Source organism: Erinaceus europaeus, unplaced genomic scaffold, assembly GCF_950295315.1.
Source record: "Erinaceus europaeus unplaced genomic scaffold, mEriEur2.1 scaffold_280, whole genome shotgun sequence".
Classification (NCBI taxonomy): Eukaryota; Metazoa; Chordata; class Mammalia; order Eulipotyphla; family Erinaceidae; genus Erinaceus; species Erinaceus europaeus.
In genome coordinates, this window is record NW_026647319.1 from 46,928 (window position 1) to 60,497 (window position 13,570).

The following is a 13,570-nucleotide window of genomic DNA, read 5'->3' on the forward strand; positions in this document are numbered from 1 at the left end:
TCATATGTGTCTGTACTCATCTATGGCTTGGTGAGTTTCTGAAGAAAACCTGGGTGTATTTAGTTGAGTTTTCAGGTGATTTCCATTGCTTTTTCTCATTGACAGGGAGAGCAAACTGAGTCTGCTGTTACTTCATAGCCGTAGCTTTTGAGGTCTTCCTGCTGCTGCACTGTTATATTCGACTGTCAGTAGACATTTGGTTTATGTTATCTTCTTAGCATATTGATGAAATAAGTTATTTATGTCTTTGGAGGACAATGATTTGGGTTATGATAATCCACCATTGTTGTGCACTGGATTAGAATATTGCTTTTTCTCTATGGGGATCAATGACTATATTTATAATATTTAAGGCATAAATTAATGGCTATTGAGATATTTTTAAACCAACAAGAACATTTAAATTTTCCCTTGATAAAGACAATAAAAAACTCCCTTGATTTGAGAGAAACTAAAAAAAAGAAAAAAGTTAATTGTACCAACTGAAGTCATAACTTATGACTATCCAATTGTTTTATAATCAAAACTATACAAAAATCTTGATTTTATTTGTCATTGTATTCTTTTCACAAATAAATAGATCATTTTTATCTGTGATTTTAAACTAAAGTATCTAAATACTCATTGTGGCCTTCACTAATCCCTGATATAAATTGAACATAAATAGATATCCTCAGCTCTTAATTTTTCTTGGTGTCTTTTTGCTTCAAATTTCTGTGATACTCAGGTAAACTAGGTCATAAAAGATTCAGTTTTTATATTTCACTCACTTTTTCTGTATGTGTTCAGGCCCAGCATGGTTCCACTGCACAAATCTATTGTATGTGTTTATAGTGCTCATGTTCTTATTGTAAAGGAACCAAAGAAAGACATTGGGTCTACTGTAGAAAGGTAGAGTTCTCAGTTTGGCTGACAGGCAGGCATTATGTAGACAAATAATAATGAGAGAGAGTGTAGGGTGTAGGGAGTATAAGCCCAAACACATGAGAAATCAGAGCATGTAGAATATTCTGGGGGGGGGGTCTCTTTCTCTCTAAGGTGCACACACATTCATGTGGAGTAACTATGCAAACTGTACTTCTAACATGTTTAAGTCAAAATGTTTTCCCTGCATAACTTGAGATTTCAGCAAACCTTCCTTCCTTCCTTCAAATGCCCGTCACAAGTCACCACAGCAACCAGGTGGCAGATAGCAACAAAGCAGAACAAATGCATCTCTCCCATTGCAACAGGGGGCTCAAGAGAACATGCCCTATTTCTAAAATGTAAGGATCTACCGACAAGTGCAAATAACAAAAGTTTTGCCTTGAAAGTCCCAGAAATGGATTGCTCCAAAGAGATGCATCAGTTTAATGTATTTCATCTTTGTTCATGGCATTTCTACACCAATTCTGCAGTGTTAAGATATTTGTGGTCTCCACAGCTTCCTGTGGTGCAATCCCTCTTTGCTTAGCACTTACCATGGAAAAGCAGGGACCTGCCATCTGTGCTGTGAACTTCAAAGATGTGTTTTGGTTTACATTCTGTTACAATGAAGTCAATGCAAATTGTTTTTTATGTTGTTTAAAATTTTTACATTTTACTTGTTTTTACATTTGGGAGAAAAGAGGAGTGAACAAGTACTGGCTGTAGTTTATAGTATGGTATTGGCCTGCTTTACCAAAAGAAAAAAGCATTCCAACAGATGTTAGTCCTGATTCATTGTTTTCTGTGGGAATTAACTTTTTACTGTTTTTCAAGTACTATTTGACTCCATATTTGTCTTATTGGAGGAAAATGCTAAATTTCCACTGAGATATATTTGCTTTATTAGTGGCAATTTGCCAAACTCTCCTCCTTTCTGTCCTTATTATTGTTTTTTCAGAAATAGTACAAACACTTTCTCAAGCTTGAGGCTGACCTGAATTTTACTGAACACTTCTTCAAAGGTCAAATGAAGGCATCATTTCTTATATAGGAGAAGACTCTCAACTAGAGACTAAAGTGAAACAGAATCCTTAGGTAAACTTAATTTATTTAACTCCTTCCAATTTTGCAAAAAAAAAAAAAAAAAAGAAGAAGAAGAAAGAAAAAAAGAAAAAAAGTATGGCTTCAGATATGAATTTTCCAAGGACATAAATCTATATGGCAGATGTGGAACAAGAACTCAGCTCAAGAGAGCCGGGCAAGGTTCTTTCTATCTGGCTTCACTGCCTCTTCAAATACTTGGCAGTAACTCCTCTAAGATGCTAAATTCTGACAATTGAAGCTATACATTTATACTCAGAGAGATTCCCTCAAATGACATGAGAGGCTGGGATTAAAGAACAGAAATTTCTAATAATCCTGATAGGTTATTCTTAATTTCTTTTCTATAATTGTGTGTGTGGGGGGGCTTTCCTGTGATTGTAAGATATTTAATAGTATTCCTAGTCTCTTACCCAGTAGATAGATGCCTGTAACACACTGCAATTGTGATTACTAAAAATATCAGCAGACGTTGCTAAACGTCCCTTATGGGGTGAAGTGTGAGCACCCAATTCAAAATGACTAATTTAGGCAGCTCTGGATATTTAAAACTTTAGGAATAGATCTTTAGGAGATTGACAGAGATGACCAGAGAAGGAGAGATGGGTGTGGAGGGAGGTTGTGCAGTCATTCAGACTGTAAATGTGATAAAATATTTATATTTAAAAATATGAAAACATACTGCTTAAATAATAATAGATGTTCTCAAGGTCAGTTTCAGCATTTTGTCACAGTCAATAAAGTCACAAGTCAGACACTGAAAAGTCAATGAAAATAAATCAAGCTCACTACCAAAATTTCCTTAAGAGATGTGGTGACCAGAAATATAAGACGATAACCCTAGAGATGTTCTTAATGTTCCAGATAGCTATTAATTTCCTCATCTCAGCCTCTCCCCAGTTCAATCTTAAAACTCCAGCCTTTGCTCCTTTTCCATTTCCTCTTCCTGTTCATGCTTTATTATCCACCAACTCAGTGCTCTCACACATGGTTCGCAACCATTTCTTCTCTAGATCCTCACAACCAGACTCATATCATGTGGCTGCCTCATCCATTACCTAAATTCACACAACAAAAGACATGGAGTCTAGACAAATACTAAATTTTCCTTAAAATAAGCTGAGATCAGGAAGGATTTAAAACTTTTTTTGCTAGATTTTTATTTTATCCCTGTCATACGACAAAGAGAAAAGGAAACAGATCTGCAACAATTCCACTACTCACCCACAGTTATTAATCCAGTAGATGTTTAGGTAGGTGGTTTTGACAGCTGGAGCTGTAAGAAAAGAATCAAGGTGAAAATATGTAGTTTGTATTTCTTACTCATGGAAGGAAAATAAGATGACTTGACCTTTGCTCCCACATCCTGTTTTCTCTTGAACTATGAAGCTGACTTCAGAATAGTTCTGCTTAATATAAGATCACCATTAGCAGTAGCAACATCATTATTAAGTGCTTACTATGGGCCACAATGTCACAATTTTATTAGAATGCCATGACTTTCATTACAACTAGTAACATACATGCTAGAAGATTTCCAATCAACAGGTAAGAAAACAGTCTTACAGTGAATATGTAAGTCACCTAGGACCATATAGCCATTACTTTTCATTTTTAAATTCAAGAAGGAAACTCCTGTTCAGGAATATTTGGCCTCAGATTTTTCCTTTTCATGAGTCTATCATTACACACCTAGTATGGTAGGTGGCCAGATGAGGAACATCCTGAAACCATTACTACTCACTGTACAACAAAAGTCCATGAATGACCAGAGGAGGGATGATCAGGAGGACAATCAGTGACATTTTTCTCTTGATTCTATCTAAGCTTATACAGACATTTCCCCCTATGTAGGCCAGGCATATTGCTTCTTTCTTTTTGGGGATCTGACTTATGATTTAGCTTCTCAGTATATACTTTGAAGATTTGCAACATCAACACTACCTGGGCACTTGTGAGAAATATAGATTCTCAGGTCATGCATGCTACCTATTGAATGGTTTCCTAAGTGATTTGAATAAAGTACCCCTTGGGATATTAGATGTGGTCCTAGCATAGAAATTCTGTGTTATCAAACTTGAGCATATACAAAAGGATGAGAGCCCCAAATGTGCATTTCTAACAAATATCTCAGGTGATTAAGGGTCCAGTGTGTGCAAATAATTGTTACAGTCAAATAAATTGAGAAATCAATTAAACGTTACACTAAATTAATTCAGTAGATTTTCTAACAAGTCTCAAAGGAGTTAATATACTAATACTTGATTTCTCAAAAATTTGGCCCATTGGACCCATTTTTATTTGTGAACAGAAGAAAAAATAATAATACTATAGGTTAGTGTTCCACAAAATGAACTTGGGGAACTACTGCGCTACAAGCAATAAAGTCTGGCAAATTTGACTTATAAAGAACTGAATATGGTAAACATGACTTTTCAGACAGGTATGCGGGATTGTCTTGTGTAATATCGGCACAGCTACTATATCTTTTAACAAAAATCAAATCACATTTTTTCAAAGGACTCATACTGATTGAAACTAAATTATAAGTTACTGAGATTCCCATAACATTGACCAGAAATTAAACTGGGTCAAAAATATATCTGTAATGAAATGTGAATTACTGCTTCATTCCCCAACCCCCAACCCCAGTGAAATACAAGCCAAGAATAAAACATTGATTAAATAGAGAGCATTGACGTTTTACTCCTGCGGGGCTAGATACCAGCCTAGACAAAGAGCCGGTTAAATTCAAAAGACAAAGGGTCCTTTTGTGAGGCAGTAAGTTCATCTGGGAGAAATATTAAGTGAAGTCTCAAAGGAGAGAGGTCTCCTGCTTTATTTTTTTTTTAAATTTTTAATGTAAAATACTCATTGAGCTATAGTAGACAAAATTATATTCAAATATATAGGGGGAGGGAGGAGGTGAAGGAAATTATTCAAGGATGGAATTGGAATACACATAAAACTCGACTTCTGCTTCCGGTCAGCGTAATTTATATTAGAAAGTGAAAATCAAATGAACAATGAAATATTAGCAAGAAGATACCTTCCGAGAAAATAAAACATAACATTTCAGTTTTAACATATAAGAGGTGTAGCAGTGGATAGAATGAACATTTATCCGCAAAGTTCATGCACTGTGACAAGGAGTATGAACTTAAAAGTAAGAACACAATAAATGAAATAATTGATATGGTTGAACATAAACAAGAAGCAATGAAAAATGACAAGGTCTGGTTAGTTTTCATTTAGGAAGTCAGCTCAAGGAAGCTCCTCTGGTGATGTAATTGAACTAAGAAGAGAATAGAAGAAATAACCCATAAACATCTTTCAGTAGAGAGTTTTCTGAAAATCTAGAAAAAAATGAATGAAACTGGGGGTGGGGGAGACGGACCTGGGACATTTACAATACTGAAAAGAGACATTAGTTGAACATTTGTTTTGTAGAAGTGACCACATTAAGTCATGAATGTGCCTGTTAGTATGTCAAGTTGAAATGAAGGTAAGGGGTAATGGTACACAAGATAAATTGGACCTTGAGTCATTTAATTTTTTTGATTCAGTCACTCAGATCTCAAATACTTTGAGCAGATTTCTGCCATGTTAATATGGAACAAATAAATCAGTTGACTGTGTCCAGTTTTACTTGTATAACTATAAGTAGTGGTAGTGATTGTTATTATTGCTACAGGATTTTTTATATCTGCTGTCTGTGATTAAGAGCTATTCCTCGACATTTACTCTAAATTTAGTTTTGGGCAAACAACTTTAATGTTGTTTAACAACTTTGAATTCTTAAAGAGGCCTATCATTTTTTTTCATAGTAACAGTACAAAGAGAAAAGATAAAAGAATTTTTGAACTAATATGGGAAGTATTGAGACTATGGTGGTCCAAAATCATTCTCCTTGTTACATACTATAAATGAGTTTCTGATGAATATGCTTTAGGTAGATGTGAAATGTAGTGTAATGATGATTTGAAGTATTTAATAATGTACAAATAAAATTTTTCTTGCCCTGGGAGTCGGGTGATAACACAGCAGGTTAAGTACACATGGCACAAAGTGCAAGGACCAAAGTAAGGCTCCTGGTTCGAGCCCCCAGCTCCCTACCTGAAGGGAAGTCGCTTCACAAGCAGTGAAGCAGGTCTGCAGGTGTCTATCTTTCTCTCCCTCTCTCTGTTTTCCCCTCCTCTCTCCATTTCTCTCTCTATCCAACAATGACTCCATCAATAACTACAACAACGAAACAACAAGGGCAACAAAAGGGAATAAATAAATAAAAATAAAAAGAATTAAAATAAAAATAAAAAATATATTTAAAAAATTGTCTTGCCCCAAGACTTACAAAAATATATTGCAAGAAAGATAAAAATATTTTCTAATTTGTAAATGATTTAAAAAATATATTTTAGAAAAGGAATGTGCATTCTGTATTATTTAACATAAAATGAAAATAGGAGCATGCAGAAAGGTTCTAAAAGCTTGGGATTAGCAATCAAATCATTCCTGAAAGCCAAAGAAGGCTGCTAAGTGAACTTAATGAAAGCAAGAAAGCTCAAACTTTAGAAAGAACACATTTATCTGTCCTCCTGTGATTTCCAATATTTTGAATCTGAGTATTTTGCCTTCTAAGAAGTCTAGATCCTTGAAACAGAAACTCTCCTGCTGTCACATCACAGCACAAACCATGTGACTACTTCATCACTCACAAGAACCAAATATTTTATTTGTGATGGGCTTTCAAGTGGTGTTGAGTTAATCAGGGCCGGCTGAAATTATTCAAAGAAGAAGCAAAAATCTGCTTTTCTTTTCCTTTCTGCAAGATGGCCCTGATTGTGTAATCATATCCTAGCTGAATCTGGCTTGTGTTGTTAGAGGAATTATCTCCTCATTAAAAACAAATCTTAATAGGTCTAATTTGAAGGCTGCTTTTGTCTGTAACTTGATCAAGAGGGCAATGACTGAACCATGCTAAACAGAGTAAAAGAAAGTCAGAAACATTAAACAGTGCAGATTACAGTCACATTAGAGTGCTTTTGATATGCTAATGAAGCACACCAGGTCAAATATAAAAATACAAATGGGTTTGTTTCTATTTCATTTCTTGTTAGTCTCCTCAGGGCACTCTAGAAAGCCCAATTCCTAAAGAAAATATTCACAGTGAGATATACAGTTACTCTTTTCAGAGCCTCAGTTTCCTCAGTTGTAAAATAGATGTAACAGTGTCTATAAATGTTATAACATGGTGATTATGAAGATTGGAATTATGTATGTAAAGCATTTGAATAGTGTCTAGGTTTTTAGTCCATCCAGCACATAGTTAATGACAACCCTTACTATAAGGTTTTGGTATGAGTGGTTTTGTAATAATTACTGACTTCTTCCCTACTCCACATAATGAATAAAGTCAGTCACAAAATTTTAGTGGTAGAAACATTTTAGGATATTACTTCTAGAATAGTATTCCATGACCATCCCCTATTTGTCATTCAGGATAATCACTGTGTATGTTGTAAACAAAAGTTTCACAAAGTTGGTATTTTCAAGAAGTACCTCTGGTGTGTAGATCATTTTGGGCTAAAATGTATGTGATGGATTTTCTGGATTGGCTCATTATATCCCCTTTCTTTAGTGAGTGGCACGTAGTCCTTTTCTTTCGAAGCAAAGTCATTGTAGATTCCTTTTCCTTCTCTCTAGATTTATTGAAGACCCCCTCACTATACCCTGAAAGCATATTTTAAAAGATTCACCTGGTTGAATGCACACATTATTGGGGCTCAGACCCCCAAACCTCACCTGCAGGAGGGAAGTTTCACCAGGGATGTAGCAGGGATGTAAGTATCTCTCAGTCTCTCTCCCTATCTATCTCCCCTTCCCCCTTGATTTCTCTGTCCTATCAAAAATAATTAATTAAGTAAACAAATGATATGTTTATTAAGAAAAAGTGAGAAAAAAAAGCTATGTCACTGACCAGCTCTGGCATATCGTGATTTTGGAGATGTGTGACCAAATCTATGGCCTCTGGGGTTTCCAGCATGTAGGCTAGTGCTTTTACAGGTTGAACTATCTTCCTATACTGAAGGCATAGTTTTGAGTCTAAAATAACACTCTAAATGGCAGGACCTACATGTACTCCCTATATGCATACCGTTATTAAAATTTAGATTCCCCCCCCCCATTTGCTTTATGTTGTTTGGGTTATTTCTTTAGTTTAAGAAGGTCCCACAGATATTCGTCGGGATGCGGCATCATCTAAGTTCATTTCCCACATCTGCACTCGACCGGACCTACCAATATACGTGGATATCTTCGCCCACCCTGTCCAACACTTGACGACTCATCACCCAATCTGGTCCCCTATGCCTACACTGAACTTCTCTGTTCCAGACTCTTGGAAACAGAGTTGGCAGCTGAGGTAAAGAACAAACACCTCATCACAGACCCCTGCAAGCGTCAACCCAGCTTTGACCTAGCACGTTAAGATTGGGCCCTCCTCAATCGCTATCGAACAGGCCATGGCCGGCGCGCCGCTATCCATCGCTGGGGAGCCAGAGACGACCCGAACTGCCCCTGGGGCTACAGACAGACTATGACCCACATAGTCAATGACTGCCACCTCTCCAGATTCAAAGGAGGTCTTGAAACTTTACATCAGGCTCAACCTGACGCTGTTGACTGGCTACGGAAGAAGGGCAAACGCTAGAAGAAGAAGGTCCCAGAAGTGTCTAAGATTTTTCTCCAGTACTTCAACACAGAAAAATTTGTTAGTGGTGCACCCCATAGAGCGCACATGTTATAATGTGCAAGGACCTTGGTTTAAGCCCCAAGTCCCCACCAGCAGGGAGAAACTTCACAAGCTGTAGAGCAATGCTATACACCTCTCTCTCTCTCTCTCTCTCTCTCACACACACACACACACACACACACACACACACACACACACACACACACTCCCCTTCTCTTCTTCCCTCCCTCCCCCTACCCTCTCAATTTCTTTAAAATCATAAGTAAATTAATAAATAAATAGTGACTCAGAGGTTTAACATAGAGGCTTAACATAGTACTTGTATGTATGAAGTCCAGAATATACCCCAAGGTATATTATGCATATGCCAGACTGACTGATGATCTGGATCTCTCTATTTCTCATTGAATAAGACATTAAAAATTAGATTTATATGATCAGTGGCTTTTGGGAAATGGTAGATTACATAAAAATCAAAAACTTTTAACCGTGAGGCATTTTAAATCTTTCTGTTTGCCAACAATATGAATCTCAAAGTGGGTGATATTTTATTAAGCTTTTTCTGAATCTGGGACAGAAAGAAAGTGTTGGCACATCAGATTGGCATGTCTCTGGTCCCAGAAATTACAGGTTTGATTCCTGGCATCAGAAAATGTCAGATCTAAGCAGTGCTCTGATCTTCCTCTTTGATACAAACAAATAAATCTTTAGCAGATTACTGGATTCACTTGTCCTCATACCAGCTCCTGAAGAAAATTATGGATAACAGCTCAATGTTGTCCAAAGAGGAAAATGAGTTCTTCTAGATTCTCACCTAGTTAGAGGCATAGTTAGAGACAGACTCCAACCTTAAGTATAGGTCTCCAATTACATATTCCAATGCTTTGGATAAAGCTACTGAGTCTTCTCTGTCCCATTTTCTGCAAGAAAATATTTTGGGTTGGAGTGAGCAGTACAGTCTGATGCTCAAGAACATGTGCCTTGGGCGCTGGGCGGTAGCGCACTGGGTTAAGCGCACATGGTGCAAAGCACAAGAACCAGTTCAAAGACAGTGGTTCAAGCCCCTGGCTCCCCACCTGCAAGGGGGTCGCTTAACAGGTGGTGAAGTAGGTCTGCAGGTGTCTGTCTGCAGGTGTTTATCTGTCTTTCCCTCTTTTCTTGATTTCTCTCTGTCCTATACAATAACAATAACAATAACAGTAAGCAATAAGTGCACCAAAAAGGAAAAAATAATTAAGCAACAAGCGCACCAAAAAGGAAAAAATAATCTCCAGGAGTAGTGCAGGCATGAGCCCCAGCAATAATCCTGCAGGGGAAAACAAACAAACAAACAAACAAAAAATAGGACCATTTGCCAGTGGATGAGCTTTTGTAAGTTATTTATTTTGCTTTCATGAGTCTCATTTTGATTTCAGAAAATAAGAATAATGATTTCCCTTATCTTATGGTTTGCTATGGATTTATAAGCTATACAACTTGTGAACTATATACATTAATGAGAAACAATTTGTAATCAATCGTAACTGGCACATACTATGTTATCATAACTGGCACATATTAAGTGCTTTAAATATGTTGCCAGTTATTGATAGTGCTTTTTTTTTTTTAAGAGGGAGCAGATTCCAAAGTATTAGGGAAGGAGAGGTATGACAATTGCTTTTTCTGCTGTCAACTCCTTTTTAAGAGATTGTCAACTAAAGTGCTTACTATTATGCTCTACTATGAGCAATGCTTGGAAATTCTCTTTTCCATTGAATCAATTCTGAAAGAAATCTCCATCTCTACCTCTGAATGATGTGGTGAAGAAAAGAGGACTCTAACTCTTACCACCAGGGTAGAAGATCCTAGCCTGGGTTTTGAACCTTTGCACATAGGGATTTTTAAGGTAACAAGAGGGAAAAAAGTGTCCCTAATCCAATTCTATTTCAGTCTAGCTGTGAATTCTGTAGTGGCTTAGACTTGTTTGTGAACTTTTTTCCAACCACTTTATAGTAAGGTAAATATAAACATTGAAGGTCAGCATTTTTAAGCTTCCATAGCAATTTATAGAGCAATATTATGTCTCTAAAATATTAACTCTAAATTCATTTTGAAAATAGGGTGTATATCACATACCTATCCCTGTGTAATTTTTAATAATTTATTTATGTTGCATTTTTACAAAGGCATTAGTACATACAGAAAATTACAATTAAACAAAGCATAGTTTTAATATTAGTACGGAACAATGGTCAACATTACGGCTCCTGAACAGTGATATCAGCACCTTGTGGGCATTTGTGAGAAATTCTCTATCCCACCCCAAGAAATTCTGGGGGAGAAGGGGGCCGGGCAGTAGAGTGAAGGGTTAAGCATATGTGGCACAAAGCTCAAGGACCAGGTAAGGATCCTGATTTGAGTTCCTGGCTCCCCACCTGCAGGGGAGTCGCTTCACAGGTGATGAAGCAGGTCTGCAGGTGTCTCTCTTTATCTACTCCTCTCTCTCTCCTCTCTCCATCTCTCTCTGTCCTATCCAACAATGAAGATATCAATAACAACAATCAATAACAACAACAATAACTACAACAATAAAACAACAAGGGCAACAAAAGGGAAAATAAATAAATATTAAAAAATTAAAAAAAAAAAAGAAATTCTGGGGGAGGATTGGAAATGTTTATTTAGCAAGTCCTTCAGGCAATTTTAGGTACAATGACCTTTTAGAAACACTGAAACATCTCCAGACAATTATATCTCCTGTTAAAATTGTAAGAGCTGATTTGAAAACTGGTACCTTTTTTTCTAAAAAAAATTATTTTGGTATTATCTTTGTTTATTTATTGGAAAGAGACAGCCATAAATTGAGAGGGAAGAGGGCAGTAGAGAGGAACAGAGACAGAGAGACACCTGCAAACCTGCTTCACCACTAGCAAAAGTTTCCCCCCTGCAGGTGGGGGATGGGGGGGCTCAAACCCCAGTTCTTGCACATTGTAGCATGTGCACTCAACCACCACTCCACTCAACACTAGTACTTTTGATAGATGTATCTCTTTCTGTGTGTGTGTGTGTGTATGTGTACACTGTGTTTATAACTACAGTTTTGCCACTCTAAGCTGACTTTTTCAGATAGAGAAACATAGAGAAAGAAGGTAAAACACAAAAGTACTTGAATATTGTAACTAGGGACACCAAGCCTGAGATGTCAACCTCCCAATTCTAATCTGGTGAGTATCTCCTAACTTAGTTTCATTTTCAGAAGCTCACGTTATCCAACAAAGTTACAGATACTAGATAGAAACTAGAGCCTAGAGTACTGGGTATAGATGTACATGTATCCATAAGCAAGGAGCAATCATATACCTGATACTTAAAAATACTTAATAACCCTCTGCGATTATACTTAGACCTAATGAGCCCGTGATCATCGTAGAAAGGCTGAAGGCATCACAAATTCTCTAATTGATTAGAATTAGGCCTAATAAGCTTGGTAATCTAGTAGAAAGACCCATAGAAGGCAGACCCCATACATCTAATACTGGTTTGAATATAACAAATGACATTTAATGTTTTAACAACTGGGAAAAAGTCTAAGCTTGTCAGATAAAGAAAAGCTGGATAAGGGCAAGAGACGGGCTCACTTGATGGCCTTTTTAGTCAATACCAGACAACCTCACCATCTGGGACTCTAATCAGGGAATCCTTGAATTCTCAAATAAATATGATGGGTCTAAACCTCTAATAGATCCCTCTTTCCGCCATTACTGGTCATTTCTATCAAGAACATCAGCATAAGCTATCTCATGGGCTGCTCCAGAAACTTGTTCTCACTATAAAGCAGCAATGGTAGAGATGCCCCACTCTCCAATGGGAGGCTGGGTTATCCTACCCTGCCACTTGAGGAAGACTGGTCAAGAAATGAGTGCACCTGCAGTGTTCCCAGCTGTGACCATAGACTGCAAGCTCAGACTAAGAGGGACTCAGAGGTTGCACAGGCTCCTTTGCTAAATATGAATATATATGGGCCCTGGGTCAGATCAGTGGGGTAAACAGTTAATTTCATTTATATATTTTCTTTTCTTTTTTGGATGGGTAGTCCATCCTTTCTTTTACTTCTTTTCTTTTTTTTTTTTTTTTAACTTTTATTTAAAAGGAAACAATGGCAAAAAACATAGGATAAGAGGGGTACAACTCCACACAATTCCCACTACCAGAACTCCGTATCCCATCCCCTCCCCTGATAGCTTTCCTGTTCTTTAACCTTTCGGGAGTATGGACCCAAGGTCATTGTAGGATGCAGAAGGTAGAAAGTCTGGCTCAAGCCTGGGAGCTACTCTCTGCCCCAATCCAACTTTCTAGCTCTATTCTCAACTCTGGCACCGTCTTCCCAGACAATGTTTTTAGTCCATCTCCATGTTAGCTATCAAAATGAAGCAAAAACTGCTAAAATCATGAGCCTCTAGGAACATACCTAAAATAGACTCCCTAGAATCTTTCCACCCCAAGATCCCTATTCTCATCTGCTATATATCTATATTTTTGGTTCCTGTTTATTAATCATTTTGTTCTGCCTTATATCTTACTGCCTTTTAGCCACCATGCTGCACTATTCCCACCTTTAGGTCCATAACTGTTCAACAATTTGTTTGGCCTTGTATGCTAAATCTCTTTTAAGCCACCAGGTTCCAGATGCCAGCATGATGCTGACCAGACTTCCCTGGACAGATGACCCCATCAATGTGTCCTGGAGCTCCGCTTCCCTAGAGACCCACCCTAATAGGGAAAGAGAGGCAGACTGGGAGTATGGATCAGTCAACGCCCATGTTCAGCGGGGAA

At 37.4% G+C, this 13,570-nt stretch overlaps 1 long non-coding RNA gene across 1 annotated transcript; it reads left to right on the forward strand.

The window, feature by feature from the left end:
- Positions 1 to 8,003: 8,003 nt before the first annotated feature.
- Positions 8,004 to 12,864, forward strand: LOC132536299 (uncharacterized). The gene is made up of 2 exons (XR_009547934.1): positions 8,004 to 8,232; positions 8,726 to 12,864. It is a non-coding gene; the product is annotated as an uncharacterized LOC132536299 (long non-coding RNA).
- Positions 12,865 to 13,570: the final 706 nt, after the last annotated feature.